The following is a 16,453-nucleotide window of genomic DNA, read 5'->3' on the forward strand; positions in this document are numbered from 1 at the left end:
GTTGAAAAGGAGATGGTTATTTTCAATCTAGGCTCTTTTCTTATACTCCCCACTCTGTACAACCCAATTGCTTTAACGTTGGTTGATTACTTAAAACACTATAGAATTTTTTAAAAAGAGGCGTAGTTTAGGCCATCAAAGAACATTCATGCCATGACTATCTGGGCGGAAGGCACTTCCTGGCTTTAGGAGAAGCAGCTGCCTTTGCTGTTTGGGTGCAGGCACTTAGGCAGCAGAAAGTAAAAAGCAATTGGTTGACTGTTGTGTTCTATGCACCTCCTTAACAATTACGAGATGGGGATCTGCTTTTGTGGGGTGTGGCTTGGGCCTCCAGTGTGAATGCCTGGTTTTATCCAACTGATTCTTGGTGCTGTACCTGGCCCTTTATTAGAAAAACACATTTTGGGTGGGTTCATGTGAATTCTTTTTTTAAAGGTTTAAGGTTTTTCAATGAGTGAATGAGTTGGCCTTAGAGATCTTCTAGTCCAACCCCCCAGGAGACGATTTTAGACAGCTAGTGCCCAAATTCTGCATGTCCAAACTGAAAGGTGCATGCAGCGTGCCCATGTGTGGACACCTGCATGCACGGATACACGTGCATGCAGATGTATGTGCGTGTATGCATACACATATGCACATGCCTATGTGTGAGCATGCACACATGCACAGCAGAGACCCGAAGACCAGCTGGCCAGCGAGAGGCGGGGCATCCCAACACCAGCAAGATCTTCTGTTTTGTCATTTGCAGGGAAAGAAAAGCTCACAAAAGAAACGCCATAGAGATCTGACCTGGAGCAATGGTGCATGTGCCAGCAGAGAGGGCTCTGCGTGTCACCTCTGGCATGCATGCCATAGGTTTGCCATCACAGCCCTGTACTATTTCAGTAGTTGTCCAGTCTTTTCTTAAAAACCTCCAGTGATGAAGCACCTACAACTTCTGAAGGCAAGCTGTTCCACTGGTTAATTGTCCTTATTGTTAGGAAGTTTCTTCTTAATTTCAGGTTACTTGGCTGTAAATGCAGATGCTGATAGTCTTAGTCTTGTACTGAGGCTCATGTCATTACACATTTTTTTTTAAATTGTAAACAGTCAACACTGAAGAAGAGCAGCTGTAATCTCTACCATGTCCTGTGTCTTTTTTTAAATGTGTTCTCTGTGAAACAAATCCAAGTATTTCTTTTAAAATCAGTCACCATGGACTTAGCTATTTTCACAACAGGTTTAAATAGCATTGCTAATTTTTTCAGAGGATTTTTTTTGTCTATGCTCATTCACCCACCCACTTTTATTCTGTATTTTGCTTAACTCCACCCCTTGTGTGCAGTCTTTTTTAACATGGCTTGTCTCATTTTGGAAAACAAGGCATATACAAAGGTTAAGGGAGTATGGCATGAGTTTTGAGATAATACAAGATGAGTGACTGTAGATGAGGTAATATATTCTGTGACTTGATAAATGAAGGTTTGAAAATCTTTTGACTATTTAAAATTTCCCAATTTTGGCAGGGCAGCATATAAGCCAGCATTTCTCAAATTTGACTTCTTTAAGATAGGAGAATTTTGTCCCAGAATTCCTCAGTCAGACCTGCTGGGTAGGAATTTGGTGAGTTGAAGTTCATCTAAAAATTGCTAAGGTTGAGAAACACTGATTTAGACTGTGTCCTGTTAATATGGCTACATCTATGAAATTTCTGGAAAATCTATTGCAGCACAAATGTGTACGTGCATGTAGATATTATAATTTTGTCATATTTTACAGAAATAATATGAAAAATCTTTATTGGGCTCACTGAAATTGAATTCCAAGTCAGTGAATGTTCTATAATTTATATCTCTTCATCTATGAGAAATGTTCAGAGGAGAGGGCAGGAGCCACGGCAGAAAAGTCTTTTATTCTGGATTTAAATTTGGATGTGATCCATGACTTTATTGTTTTAGTAACACTCAAATCCTCTTTAAGTTGTAACTTTTTCTCCTTGGGTCTGTCAATCCAAAATAAAAAGGGTTGGCAATGGAAAGGCTTGTGTCCATGAAATGATTTGTGATTAAGAATACTGCCGTACATGATTTTACTATAACACAGTTGGGTGACTACAGCAATTGGTGTAGTAGTTAAAGTAGAAAACTGGAAACAAGAGCATGAATTTTAAATCTGTCTTAAGCACAAAGACAGCTGAGTGACTTTGGGCCGGTCACTTTCTCTCAGCCCTCGGAAACTGAAAATGGCATACCATTTCTGGAAATCTTGCCAAGAGAGCTGCAGGGACTGTTCTAGGCAGTTACTGAGTTTCAAGACTGATTTGAAGGTGCACACATACACAACACCATATAGTAAACTTTTATAATGCAGTTGATGTCGAAGAGTTGTAACTATGAACCAAATAAATAAGATGGGGAGGAGAGGTGCATGCAATCTAAAGACTACCTACAACCAGGTGGCCTTTCCACACATGCGTACTCCCCCACATGCTGAACGGGTGTCTTATTTTCACTATGCAAAGGCTCTTCTCTGATGCTATCTTAAATAAGACATAAAAAGAGATGTTACCACTCTGAGGCCAAATCCTATGACTTCACTGAGGGACTTAATAGAATTATCTTGCCCCACAGGCACTTGGTAGCTATTATAAAACTAAATTAGAAACATATTTTCCCAGTTACCAATAAAATAGACTGTGAGCAAAGTGATGCTATTCTCCTTATGATGAAGTCATCAACCTGGTGCCCTCTAGCTACTCCCAAATTGCCAGCCAGCATGTCCAGTGGTTGCATTGGCTGGGACTTCCAGGAACTGCAATTTCACCATAACTGGAAAGCATCAATTTGGGTAATTTATTTTGATATTTTGCAGAACAAATGTCTGTTTGTATTTTTACATTCATATAGATTGCTGACTTGCTTCAGCAAAAATTGACTTGTAGCAATCAAATAAATACTTGCTATAAGGATAGCAATGGAGAGATAATGGAACGGTTGAGGTTTTTGTTTGCATGTGTTTTATAGTACTTTTTTTTAAAAATAGTATTTAATGATTTTTGTTATCCTTCTCTACTGGTGATCAAGTAAACAATAAAAGCAGCTGCAACTCTGTTCTTTTCCAGCTTTTACTCAGAGGGTGGATATTTAAATTTCTGATTTTTCCTAGTATCATGCCTGTAATTACAAAATGATAAATTTTATTTTCTAACAGCAGCTAAAATATGAATAATTTCAAAAGCTATTTTGAGCTTTTCTGTAACATTTTTGGCTATTGATTTCAAGATGATTTCTGAAATTCTAAGTTTTTGGATCTTTGATAATGAAGTTAGGTGTTTGGGCTTTTCGTTTCAGAAACAAGCTATTTTATATGGATTAGTGCACATACCACATTGTCACAATAGGATTTTCTTGGTTTATGGGTTAATTTATGTGTTAACTAATATGATTTATTCAGTAAATTGTAACAATGTAAAGTATGAATATGGTCTTTTCCCTTCATGTAGATTTGAGCATTGGTTTAATTCATAATTTATTAAGTGTTTATCCTGTAATAAAATTATCTAAGTGCTATGTGACTCAATTTTGTCTATGTGCATTTGAATATTACTGCTTTTCAAAAACCACAGATTGGATTATATACACTAATATGAAACAGACATGCAACGAACTATAGCTACTACCCCATTGTATATAAAGCACACAGTGTGAACTAGGACCAAGCAAGGTAGATTAGATCCTGAAAGTAGATTTATAGACATTAGCTCAGGAAGCTACCAGTTGTTTAACATCAGTTAAAATAGTACAGCCTCTCTATACCACTGATTAGATTGCCGGATAAAAACATACTGAAACACTGTGATAAAGAACAGGAAAGGGGGTTTTGTTTATGAAACTACTTGCAAACATTTCATTCTAATACTACTCACAAATCTCTGAGCAAACTAATCTTATTGCATGTTCGCTGATTATGCTGTTTGGAATTTGGAGAATTGTAGATAATCAGGGCTAGATTGCTATCAGAAGTTTAAAGTTATTTGGCAACGGTATCAAGAAGAAGGCATAATATATTCCTTCTAGTTCTGATAAATTAATTGGATGGAGAGGGCATCTATTTCAGAAAATCCATTGGGTCAGGTAAATCATTGCAATGATGCAGATGATGCAAATTATAGCAATAGCACTTAGACTTATATATCACTTCACAGTGCTTTATAGCCCTCTCTAAGCTGCTCATGGAGTCAGCTTATTGCCTCCAACAATCTGGGTCCTCATTTTACCGGCCTCGGAAGATGGAAGGCTGAGTCAACCTTGAGCTGGTGAGCTGGCAGTCAGAAGTAGCTAGCAGTACTGCATGTAACCACTGCACCACCACGGCTCATAATTATTTGCAATATATGATGCCATGCAAATTATGAATGACACAAATGTTGTAAATCTGTGATGACATCAATATGCAGATTAACATTATGTTATTTCCTATATACAGTGTCCAGAAATCCAAGGGAGTGGGTAGTCAGACAGAGATACATTGATATATTGTTTATATTGGGATTATTTCAAAAATGTTCAGAATATTTTCATCTTATAATGATAAATGAATTTAGTAACACCCATTGATAACAGCAACAAAGATACTCAGTTGTTTTTTTAATGGGTTTTAAATGTGCAACTGTATTTGTGTGTTCTAAAATGTTCTAAAGGGAATAGTTGATTTGTGTTACCAATCAAAACTTCAAAATGTGGCACAAATTATTTGTGCTCACACTCTTATGCAGAATTTAAAAATAGTGGATGGGCGTTAGGCTTGGATCATTGCATTAACCATTTGCTCCTAAATAAGACAATCAGGACTCCTGTTTGCCATGGAGGAAAAATGCCCATTTTCTCTCTCTTTCAAATAGTAGGCGGAGAAACACTTTAGCAAAACCATGCCTGTGTTACTGGAATCAGCTCAAAAGCTTTGTGCTGGGCAGGGGTTTTTAAAATTTGAGGTAGGCTGAAACAGAAGGCTTTATTTCAACCCCGACTTTCTTATTCCTATGACATTTGTTCAAAGCTGCATCACACTCCCCACACTCAGAAACCCTCCCCACCCTCTTTCATCTCATCTCACCTATGCTGTTCAAGCATTTGGTATATTTGTGAGTCATTTTCTGATTTCAGCAGGGCTGGGGTGTGTGAAAAAATCATCAAGTCTTATGCCTTTGGACATTTGTATGGATGACTTGCCCTGAAGTGCCGTTTTGGTTTCAAATTTGAAATGCTGCATACGCTATTGCCTGTTGCAGCCAAGGGGAGTTATGGTTAGGAAGGTGCTCCCTATTTTCTCTTTCAATGCAAGAGTCTAATAAAGCCTAAATAGCGTGGTCTCTCTGTAAACTGAATGTGGCTTATAAAATGGTGGTAGAACTAATGTTTCCTTCAGCAGCTGCTACTGCTGAATAACTTTTTTGTGATTGTTATTTACAGACAAGGGCAATAAGAGCAAAGGATAAAATAGTTGTAAAATATTTGCAGCTTGTAAATGGAGTAATGGTTTATATTCTCTGCTCCTGGGTCAATGAGGGAATTGATTGGTCAACAAAGAGAGAAAGGTTGCTGGAGTAAGATCTATGGATTTCTTGGTCAAAGTGAAAGGGGTTTTAAAAAGGTTTAATTCGCTTGATTTATGAATATTAGAAAAACACCATTAAAAGTATTTCTATAGGAGTGTTAAAGGAGCTAGGACAGGGGTCTCCCCCCCCCCAGGGTCCATAGCCTGACACTGGTCCGTAACATGCCAGAACCCAGCTGCTCAAAAGATGCAAAGTGAAGCCCCATCCATGGGATGCAGGCAGCACACGAAAGCAGCCCCCATCTAGTCTGTGGAAAAACCTCTCCACAGAACTGGTTGGAGACCACTGAGCTAGGAGACCGTATACAGCTAATAATATCAGCAGAGACTGCTCTGTTGAGGCCATTGACTGATGAAAACAATTCGTTGATTTCCCTTATTATTCTGCCATATCACAGTTTTGCTGTGAAAAGCACCAGTAGGCTTTCACAAGATCCCTGATTAAATAAGTTACTATAAAATTCCTTTTTCTGAACTATCAGTGATTCTGATCCATGTTCACACTTCCTTATCTAAATGTTATTTGCGATTTTAAAAGTTTGTAAGTTCATTAGCAGTGAATCCTATCTTCTAGATAAGATAGTCTAAATTCTGCAGTTTACCCAAGTATTACTTAGGCAGAAAAATGACGAGTTTCAAAACTGCTTCTTTTCATTGTGGAAGTGGTATAAGAGGTATTTTATTTATTTTTATCCCGCCTTTATTATTATTAGTAATAACTGAAGTTGGTTAACTTACCTAATACTCTTTCCTCTTCCCCACAACAATAGAATGTATATCATTGTAGCCATTAATAATTATAACTTAAGCTTAATTACAACACATGGCTTTGTGTTTGTGTGGGTTAAAGATGAATTTCTCAAGACTCTATAGCAGTGATGGCGAACCTTTTCGGCACCGAGTGCCCAAACCAGAACACTGTGTGCACCAGAGCCCCAGAAATTTGAAGACCACCTAGTCTTCTTTGCCAGCTACCTGGTCTTATGGTTTCCGGTCCGTGCATGCGCACCGGCCATCTGGTCTTCACGCACGCTGCAGGAGTCCTGGAAATCTGAAGACCAGCTGGTATGCACACACCGGCCACCTGGTCTTTGGGTTTCTGGGTCTCTAGCACATGCAAAGATCAGCTTGCCCAGAAGAGCAGCTGGCAATGATGCGCATGCCCACAGAGAGGGCTCTGAGTGCCACCTCTGGCATGCATGCCATAGGTTCGCCATCACAGCTCTATAGTATATCTGCTGTCTTTTTTGAGCCCCATGTAAAGTTTTCCCTGTGCATTAATCTGAAAACTCTGTTTTCTTTGAGACCAGGTAAATTGGCTAAATCAGAAGTGTTGATTAAAACCGGAGTAATTGCTTTCTTTTAATTATTTTTATATTGCACAAAAAGTTCCAAAGACTTTAAGCAGGAAAACACTGAGGGAATATCATTTTGCACAAGGCTCAACCCGAACATTTTCCAAACCTACAAGACTGGAATTTCTTTTTATTGGACTCAGAGAGTCTTTTTTAATTTAGATTGGACACCTGTAAATATTTATTTAATGTATTTGTATTTCCCAATTTAATTCTGAATCATCTAGGTATATAAACAGCAGTATAAAACAATAAAACATTTACGGTTAATATAAACATTAAAACATCCATGGTAAATAAGTATGCATACATGAGCATTTGCATATGTGGGGCCAAATGGAGTTGAAAATCTTCCCTGCAATCTAAATTAAGCCAGAGGGTTTTTTTTTAAACAAGTGATAATGGAATTCACCCTTTCTAAATTCTTTTGCTGGACTGGGAAATCTAGGTTATGGGAAGTCATGTATGTCTGCAGCGGCAGATGCTCTCCCCAGGAGTCTGCATTCAGGGAAGATTGGAACTGAAGTAACCTCTATTTTGAACCACCAAGGAGGGATTTGAAAACATCTAATAATGATTCTAAAGTCACTTTGAAAAGTATTAATCTGGGTAGAAATTGTTTGCTAAGATTGTTATGGTGATTCCTGAAAGTTGTTGCTGTTGAGAGCAGTGAGGATTGGTGTCCTTTATGCCTAATAGTGCTTACCTAGAGGTACAGGGATGGGTGTTAGGAATGTTGATGTAATTAGATCTTAATTTCACCTAATAAAGCACTCCTTGGGATATTAATAATTGGATGCGGAATAGCTATGCCTGTTTTGCAAATTTATACTGGAGCTTTTGAAATGGAAAACATCTTAGCAGATTTTGAGAACTCTAATTAAAAATACAGATCATTATCTCTATGATGGGCGGTTTTGGCTGATTGCATTATATCATTCATCCACTTAGAATGATTCTGGGAAAACAAAGCTCTCTGCTACCATGAAGCCTATGTATTATTTGGAGGCATTTTCCTCCCTCAAGGAAACCATACAACTATACTTGTTTTTCATTCGGTGGAATCTGGTTTGTTTTTAAAATATATGTCAACTGTTCTGTATTTTTTGAGTTCTAAACCATACTGAAGAGTATCAGTACTCAATGACAGCAAAGTAGTTTGGTGTGATCAGACTACTGCTTTATATCCAGTCTTTAGCCATATGCCTTAACTCTTACACACACAATTATGATTTCATTTAGACCGTGGGGATATGGTTCAAATGCACAAGGCATTTCAGAGCAACTGAAGTTCATAGTACAAATAACAATAGTCTTACATATTAGAGGTTATCTTATCTATCAAGTGTGACTCTTATGTAGCCCAAAGTGCATTATTCACAAAGCAGAACAAGGCTATTGAATAGTCCCTAACTATTTCAAACTCAAGTCTTTGTTGCAGGTTCTAAACACAATAAAGATGATTGCGATATTTTAATCCATCACATTACATTACCACACATCACATTAACTGATAATATATTTTATTCAGTTTTGAATTATTGTGCTCTGTGATTTCTGTCATTCTGGTTTATGAATCAGTTTCTGGCTTAGCATGATTTGTTAAGCAGACCATTCTAACTTGCTTAAGAAATATGAGAATAATTATGGTTTAGTATGCTATTTATTTTTAAAGTGACACAAACATTTATTTTTGCTGCAATGGCATTACAATTTTATTAATGGAACTCTAATAATGCCTACTCAGCATGGCAAATCGCAGTGAATTTTTAATGCTGGGCCAAAGCTTCAAACTAGAGCTTCCTGTTCTAGAACTTCAGATTATGCCAGAGATGTTGACAGCATTCACACAACATATTTACCCAGTGAATATTTAAAATTCCCTTATATTTGGATAATATGCTCAGTATCTTTTTGAGTCTGCCTGGCTACCATTTCCTTTTTTAAAAAAAATAACCAAATCAACAAATGGTACCCAAATATATACAACAAAGTAGGAGATGCTAAAATATTTTCTGTTTTCACCTGAGAAGTGATAAGAGGAATTAACAAGTTTGGAAATGGATGCTACACCAGACTGAGAATTAAAACAACTGAATCTACAACAAGCCACTGTTATCCTCAATATACTTAATCTGGTGAAATCTGGGTTAGGGTGATATACTAAACTGAACCATAATATTGTATAACTATTCTCAGTGTACAGTGTCAGTGCAGTTGTTACTTTAATTATATTTCTAACAGGTTCATCCAGTTGGTCAGTGTGCTGTTTGCAGATAGATTCATTTACGTTGAGGCGTACCTCATTTTAGAAAGTGAGACAATGTCTGAAGCTATTTATGGGAGGAAGCTCAATATGCATCAGAATGTATTATTATTGAAATTGTCATTGAATGAATTTACAGACTAACATTCATATCTATTGCATTATGCCAAATAGAATCTTAAAACAGTGAAAAACTCTACTAAAAACATTGAGAACGCAGCAAAAACTGAAAATTCTGTTCTAAGGACATTAAAATGTTCTCTATATACTTCCACTAAGTGTACTCACCAATCTTTTCCAGTCTACATGAACAGACTTCTTCCATATGTGTTTGTATATTGCACAGATTAGCACATCTTTCAGTCTAAGTTGTTCATTGGCTATTTCATCTGCACTCAACTTTTCTATTCAACACCCGATCCAGTGCCTCTCATACTGTACCTCACTTTCTAGTGGCGTCAGTTTCCTGAACATATTCTTGTTACAAATGTTTCTGTTCTTCTAGAACAACATTTGTAACGGCATCAGTAGTACCTGTGAATCACCTTTATCCTCATTTGCCTTTTGTAGATCTCTTCAATATCTGTACTTTCATATTCCTATTATAACTAAATTTTCCTAAAAGCATCTTTCCTTGTTTTTCACTGTTGTAACATTCTTAAAGGATTGTTTGTCCTTTCTTGCTTGATAGTTTGGCTATCATAATTCCTTGCACAGGAGTTTTTACTCTACTGGTTTTCCTTTCCATCAGGATGGCTTATCCTGAAAGCCACTGTCATTGTTTTTGGCTGAACTTCATTTTTTCTTTTTCTAATTCTTATTGTGTAGCTAATCTGAATTTGATCTCATCTGTCAAATTATGTTTGCCTGTGGAATTTGTGAAAAAGTGCTAAAAATAAACATTTTTTTCCTGCAAAACTAATCAACCATTGTAATTACCCAATCCAAATTTTCTGGTAATTCCAGGTTTTATCTTTCAACTTTCACCTTTCCTTCTGATAACCCATTACTTACCCTTTCTGGGTTTTGAATTGAGAAACTTCAATGTTTTCTATGTAATTCATATAAAATTAATATGACAAATTATTTCAGTTATTCCATTATAAAGTGGGACAGATCCTTAACAATATTCTGTTCCTAATATTACTGCTATTGCAGTCCTTGATGTGGTTTTATGCCATAAATAATTTCTCAACTAACTCAACCTGCTCATACTATCCAAGTTCTCTTATTCCTAAACATCCAATTTAGAATGGTTTATTTTATTTTGACAATTTTAGGTTTTCCTTGGTTCAGAATCATAATAGATTGCGGAAGGCCTGTGCAATGTAGATAAGTGCTTCTTATATTTTACTCCCCAGTTGTACTGGTCCTCATAAAATATGGGTATGCCCTTTCAATATGAACAGCGAGTACATGTCCTTGTGGCTTCAATTTGGTCACATCAATTTTCAATTATAACTATGAAAGTTCAGCATTTTCCCCCAATAAACCTTAAAAGTTTACAGGGAAGGATGGCTTGTCTAGAAGCTCATAGTCTTGCCAGCATCATTCTGAATGAAGTTACTAGGTCCTCCTAAAATTGTAGATTTTAACAGAGTCAGATTTTAACACTTGCAGACGTTGGTTGAAGGTGGCCCTTCAACCACAAAGCTACCATTCCACCCCTCCTTTCTTTCCTTTGAGTATTACTCTAAATTTTATAATATTCAGAAGGCAAATATCTCTCTGGAGGGCAGACTGTTATTTTACTCTATTGAGCAAATGCTACAACTTTTGAGGTCACAGGTCAAAGGAAAGAAAGGAGGGTGAAATGGTAGTTGTGTGTGATTATCCAAACAGGAGGGCCATCTTCAACCAATGTCTGCAAGTGTTAAAATCTGACTATGTGTTAAAATCTACATTTAAAAAAAGCCTATAATAGTGATGGCGAACCTTTTCGGCACTGAGTGCCCAAACTGGAATGCATGCGCACACTGGAGAGCCGGAAACCCAAAGACCAGGTGGCCGGTGCACCTGTGTACACCGGCCAGCTGGTCTTCAGGTTTCCAGCACACATGAAGACTAGCTGGCCAGCACACATGCACGCACCGGAAACCAGAAGAGCAGTTGGCAATGGTACGTGTGCCCACAGAGAGGGCTCTGTGTGCCATCTCTGGCACACATGTCTTGGTTCGCCATCCCAGGCCTATAAGTTTATTGCAGATTCTTTGAGCAGTTCACAAATCAGGTTAAAATTGCAATAAAAACACATCTTGAATGGGGAATTATTCTAGCGACATAACAAAGTAATATTCAGATGGAATAGATAATCCACAAAATACGGAAGCATTAAAATAAGTAAACCACTTTTAGTACATATGCAGTATCCACTAAAATTAACCAAAATTAGACTATTCATAACCAAAATGAATAAGCGAATTCTTTAATATTAATGGCAATACTTAGAATGAATGTTCTTTGAGCATTGCAACCAAACATTTAAATATAAACATCCTCAAGAAATAAAATCAAGTCTATAAAACATAATCCAGTTCTCCAACATGTGGTGGTTCCAGGAAAAAGAGCATTGCCTGCATTTGTTAATCCAAAGTGCTGCCGTACTACTTTATAAAATCAGAGCCTTGCTTATAATTGACATTGTGGAACATCTGTTTGCTTATTTCTTCTCCTTGTTTTCATTGGATGGGTATTCAGAAATTGAAATGAGACAAGAAGACTCTCCTTAGAAGCAGTCATAATTCTGGGTTTCAAAACACCAGAATCTTGCAGTAGAAATAACAACTGCAATAACAATAGCACTAAGACATATATACCATCCCACATTGCTTTACAAATGAATTAAAACACTTTTTAAAAAAATGAATAGTCATCTGTTAACATTGCTTCAGAGACATTGGTTATTATAATCCAAAAATTATATTTTAACTTTTTAACGTATCTCAGTCTGACGTTGCACATTGTTTTGGAGTCCTATCCGTAACAGCACAGAACTACAAGAACTATTACTTCTAGCAATTCCAAATGAACAATTTTTCAGGTTTTGAATTTGCTTATCAAAGCTACCAGTAGTGAATGAGTCACTGAAACAACCTCTTCACCTCAAAGAGGAAAAAAAAATCACTTCATCTCTCTATGATAAAGTGCCTTGTTAAGACACTTCCCATAGTCCAAGTAAATTATTAGAAGTAACAAGTGTCCTCTTTTCAAAGCTCTCAGATTAATTAACATCACATACATTTCTGGGCTTTTTTCTCAGTTCCTCTTTTCCAAATCAGGTAAAAAAATGTTCCCAACTGTAACCAGGTAAAAATCAGCATTTAAAAAAATCTTTTACATTTGCAATAATCTTTTGAAATAGATTTTTCTATTGTATCTAGTGTAGTGAATCTGAAGACTCAATTGTTCTAATGTGTGTATATTGCTATTTAGACCAGCATGTACAGCATGATAATAATGCAAGGCTTACTACAATATTCCTGGTTAACTTTTGACATGAGATACGTGATAAGGAGAAGTTCTTGCTCATTATAAAAATGGTTTTGGATACTAAATTATCAAGAGTCCTTAATAGAAGTTATACGGTAGTATTTTAAGTAATAATGGTATTCCTAGAAGCTGCACTTAAATGTTGTCTACTATGTAGACAGTAGCATTTAGGGAGATGACAAACATATCTGATCAGTATACAGATGAAATGGTCTACTAAAAACTGAATATCACAAAAACATTCTTATTCAGTCATAGAAAATAATTTGTTAATATAGAGGAAATTGTCAAGTATGCTTTGTCCCCCTCCCTACTCCAATCTCTCCTATTAATGGAGAAAGTCTTTAGCAAAGCTCATTAGTGCTTTGCATGATTTTGTGTTGTTGGAGTGTTCAATTCTTGCAAAATCTTTGATATGCAGAATAGTTTTCTATCAGGCAGACCTGTAATATGGAATAGTATGGTCAACTGAATTTTTGACCATGGTTTGGTTTTTTTGCTTCCCTTGCTGTGAAGAATAATTTTCATTTGATAAAATTCATTTTTGTCTGTAGTTTCACTTACAAAAACCAAATATTTTAATGAGATACTTTAATGAGAGACACTTGATTCCTGTGACAGACTTATTGGCTTCGCCTCTTCTTCCAGAGGAGCAATCCAAGGTTGTTGGTATGCTTTGGTGCCGATAGAGCAAGCTGAGACTTTTTCTGAATTTGCAAGAAACGTTGATGTAGATCCTGCCTCTTAGGCCAAAGATAGGATCAGTGTAGACAAGTCTAAATTGTTATTTTTCTCTTCTCAGTAGTGTATGTGTGCAGTTGCTAGAATGGAAGCACTATAACATGACTGTTGATAACTGACATAACTGGAGGCAATCCAAATCCTTTTGATATGCAAGACAGAAAACCAAAGTGGTATTTCTTTTGCTGATAAAAATATAATTAATAGGTAGCTTGTTGCTCCCCCCATCTGTTTGGTAAGGAGGAAGTAGTTCTCAAAACTATAGGCTGGTTTACCCCACATAAGGAGTAAGGATAGCTCTGGTCAATCTTTTCTTTCCCCGTTTCTACAAACTTGGGAAGGGAATAAATTATAATGAACGGGAGAACACCTAGATAGAAATATAAATGAATAGGTTTGTTTATAAGGCTTATGTTAATTTAAAGGTTTTGGAGAACCCAGGGTCCTCTTAAAGCTTATTTAATTATAAAGAAATAAAGAGAATTATATTGCACATTATAATTCTTGAGATGACATTTTCTTCAAAATGAAAAGAAATATAGTATGAATGCCTGATTTTTTTTAAAATCAGCTTTAGGAATGTTCAAATGCTCTTCAGTTTGGTTAGATAGCAGCATTTCTAAACCACTCAGTATGCTGTAAAGCACCATGGAGTGGTTTCTAAGTCTTAAGTGCTATTTCAGTCTGTAGCTTATTTGCTTGCTGTGTAAGTGGCAGATGACTTTGCCTCAGTGATTTGGACAAGATGACTTTGGAGAAGCAAAGCGAAATCACAGTTGCCCCCCCCCCCCTTTATTTATATTCTGCCTTTATTATTTTTACAAAAACCCCAAGGCTGCAGACATATCCAACTCATCTTCCCCCTCCTATGATCCCGACAACAACCATCCTGTGAAATTGGTTGGGCTGAGAGAGATTGATTTGCCCAAAGTCATCCAGTTAGGTTTCATATTCCAAGGTGAGACTTGAACTCAGGGTCTGGACTTTAATCACTAGAGCAAATTGTCAAAGCTTTTAAAGAGCAGGCATTTTTAGTTCTTTAAGAGGATTCCCCCCCCCCCCGTTAGAAATGGATAAAAAAAAGCTTTAAGCTTTTGAGGCAGCAATGCAGGCTTATGCATTGCTGCCTTATGAACCCCAAATATGATCATCCTTGATCAGACCCTCCCCCCAGGTTATTTGAAAAATAACCACCAGATGTGGCTGTATTGGCATATCCGGTTTGTCCTGGTGGATGTTCGTTATAGTTTGAAATATGAGTTAAAGTACATACTCTAGTTAGTGAAGTTTCAGAAAGGTGCTATCTTTGAAAGAAGAGCTATAAATGGAGGCATCTTCTTAACAAAATTGGACTTTATATTAAATAAATCGCCATGTTTTTATTTAAAAGTCTCCCTCTACTTCTTTACTATACATTTACAATGTGTGATTCGGATTATGCATTTATAATATGTATGCTCTCTAAAGGAAAGATGGAATTAAAATCTTAAATTTTGATTATGTCCAAGGCTAGAAAGAGAGAAATGAATTAACGAATGTAATTTACCTCAGTGAGCTGCACCGCACCAACCAACTGCGCTTAACTACAGTTAGTCATCCTTCAGCACAATTCCACATTGCAACATACTAAAATAGCGGAGGGGGAGCAACAATTCTTTCGCCCGGGGAGGAAAACAAGAGTTAATGCCCGAGATGGGCGAATCTTTCCCGCCTCCCCCTGCAGGTATCCGTATATTTACTTGCGCGGGTGCCTTATAATCCCCGTGTCACACAGAGCCTCCGAGGACCGTCCCGCTGACCGCACCTCGGTTATGGTTGCCATGACGTCTCCCTGTTAACACCCCCTCGGTAGGCTTTGGCTCCGCTGCTGCCGCGTGCAGCTCACTCGGACGCGCCCAAGCACGACTGCGCGAGACGGCCGTGGGCTTTGGCTAATTGTAGCAGCGGACGCGGTCACGTGCTGCAGCGCGCGGGGCCGCGCCTCTACCCCTCCTCCTCCTCCCCCCCCATTTGGCCCCAGCCAGGCTCGGGCGCGCGCGCTGAGGTCCGAATGTTGTGAATAAAATGCGCCGTTTGTTACACCCCGGCGGCGCAGGCAGCTCTTAAAGGACCAGAGACCCGGGGTCGCCGGCGCCTTCTTGGACCTCCCCGGCTCTGGGGGCAACTCTGAGGAGGCTGCAGCTCTCTGCAAGCGCGAAGGAAAACAAAGAAGCGACCGGAAACAGCCGTGGGGGGCGCGGGCACGGGGCTCGGAGCCGGCGCCCAGGAACCACGGCAGAAAGGACGGCTTATGTGGGGTGCAGCTGCACCCAGAGAAGGGGAGCCAGCAGGCAGGTAGGCAAATCGGGGTGAAGAGGGCTTTTCTTGTATGCATCCACAGCTGCGAGGTGGAGATGCACGGGGGGGGGGGCGCCGCTTGGACTTAAAAGGACTAAGGCCTTTTAAGCCATAATTAAATCCGTGTTTAAAAAAATGCAATCTGGGTGGTGTTCCGTTTCTGCTAAAGATGGTTCTATGGGTGATGCTGCTGGGGGAGGATCAAATGGCCCGGCGCTGTAAACTGCGGCTTCCCAACAACAAAAATCCAGTCCGGGGCATTTCCTCCTCCTCCTCCTCGATTGTCGTTTGCACCTGCAGCTCATCGATACCTTAACGGAGGCAGTTGATCATGTCTTTTGCAAAATGCGAAGGGCCGCTTTTGAGGTTTTTCTTCCCTGGTCGACAACCACGTCTCCTTTCAGCTGAGGGTGAGGCGGCTGCAAGCCCCAGAAAGGGAATGAAAAGGGAGAAAACAAAACGGCCGAGGTGGGGTATACAGGAGGATCCGGCTGGTGGGTTTGTTCAGCGCGCGGTCACGGAAGGGGGGCAGCTTCCTGCTTGACTGACACGTGCTGCTTCTCTCGGCTGTTGACGCCTTTGTCTTGGAGCGCGAAGGAGGCTCATCCCTTCCTGCGAGGCTCGAGGGCCCATCAGGCTCGGTTAATGAGGGTTGGGCGAGAGCCGCCCTCTT

At 38.6% G+C, this 16,453-nt stretch overlaps 1 protein-coding gene across 4 annotated transcripts in view; it reads left to right on the plus strand.

Moving 5' to 3' along the window:
- RNF44 (ring finger protein 44) overlaps positions 1-16,453 on the plus strand; it is an 81,253-nt gene that overhangs the window by 37,601 nt on the left and 27,199 nt on the right. Inside the window, exon 1 of one of the 4 annotated variants that reach the window (XM_087709358.1) lies at positions 15,503-15,777. The exons of the other annotated variants lie outside the window; for them this stretch is intronic. The gene's annotated coding sequence lies outside the window, so the exon portion shown is untranslated. Of the gene's footprint in view, positions 1-15,502; positions 15,778-16,453 lie in introns of those variants that run through there. 4 annotated transcript variants of the gene reach the window in all.

The sequence above is a fragment of the Thamnophis sirtalis genome, unplaced genomic scaffold (genome assembly GCF_051295495.1).
Source record: "Thamnophis sirtalis isolate CommonGarterSnake01/CBP01778 unplaced genomic scaffold, rThaSir2_p1.2 scaffold_3, whole genome shotgun sequence".
Classification (NCBI taxonomy): Eukaryota; Metazoa; Chordata; class Lepidosauria; order Squamata; family Natricidae; genus Thamnophis; species Thamnophis sirtalis.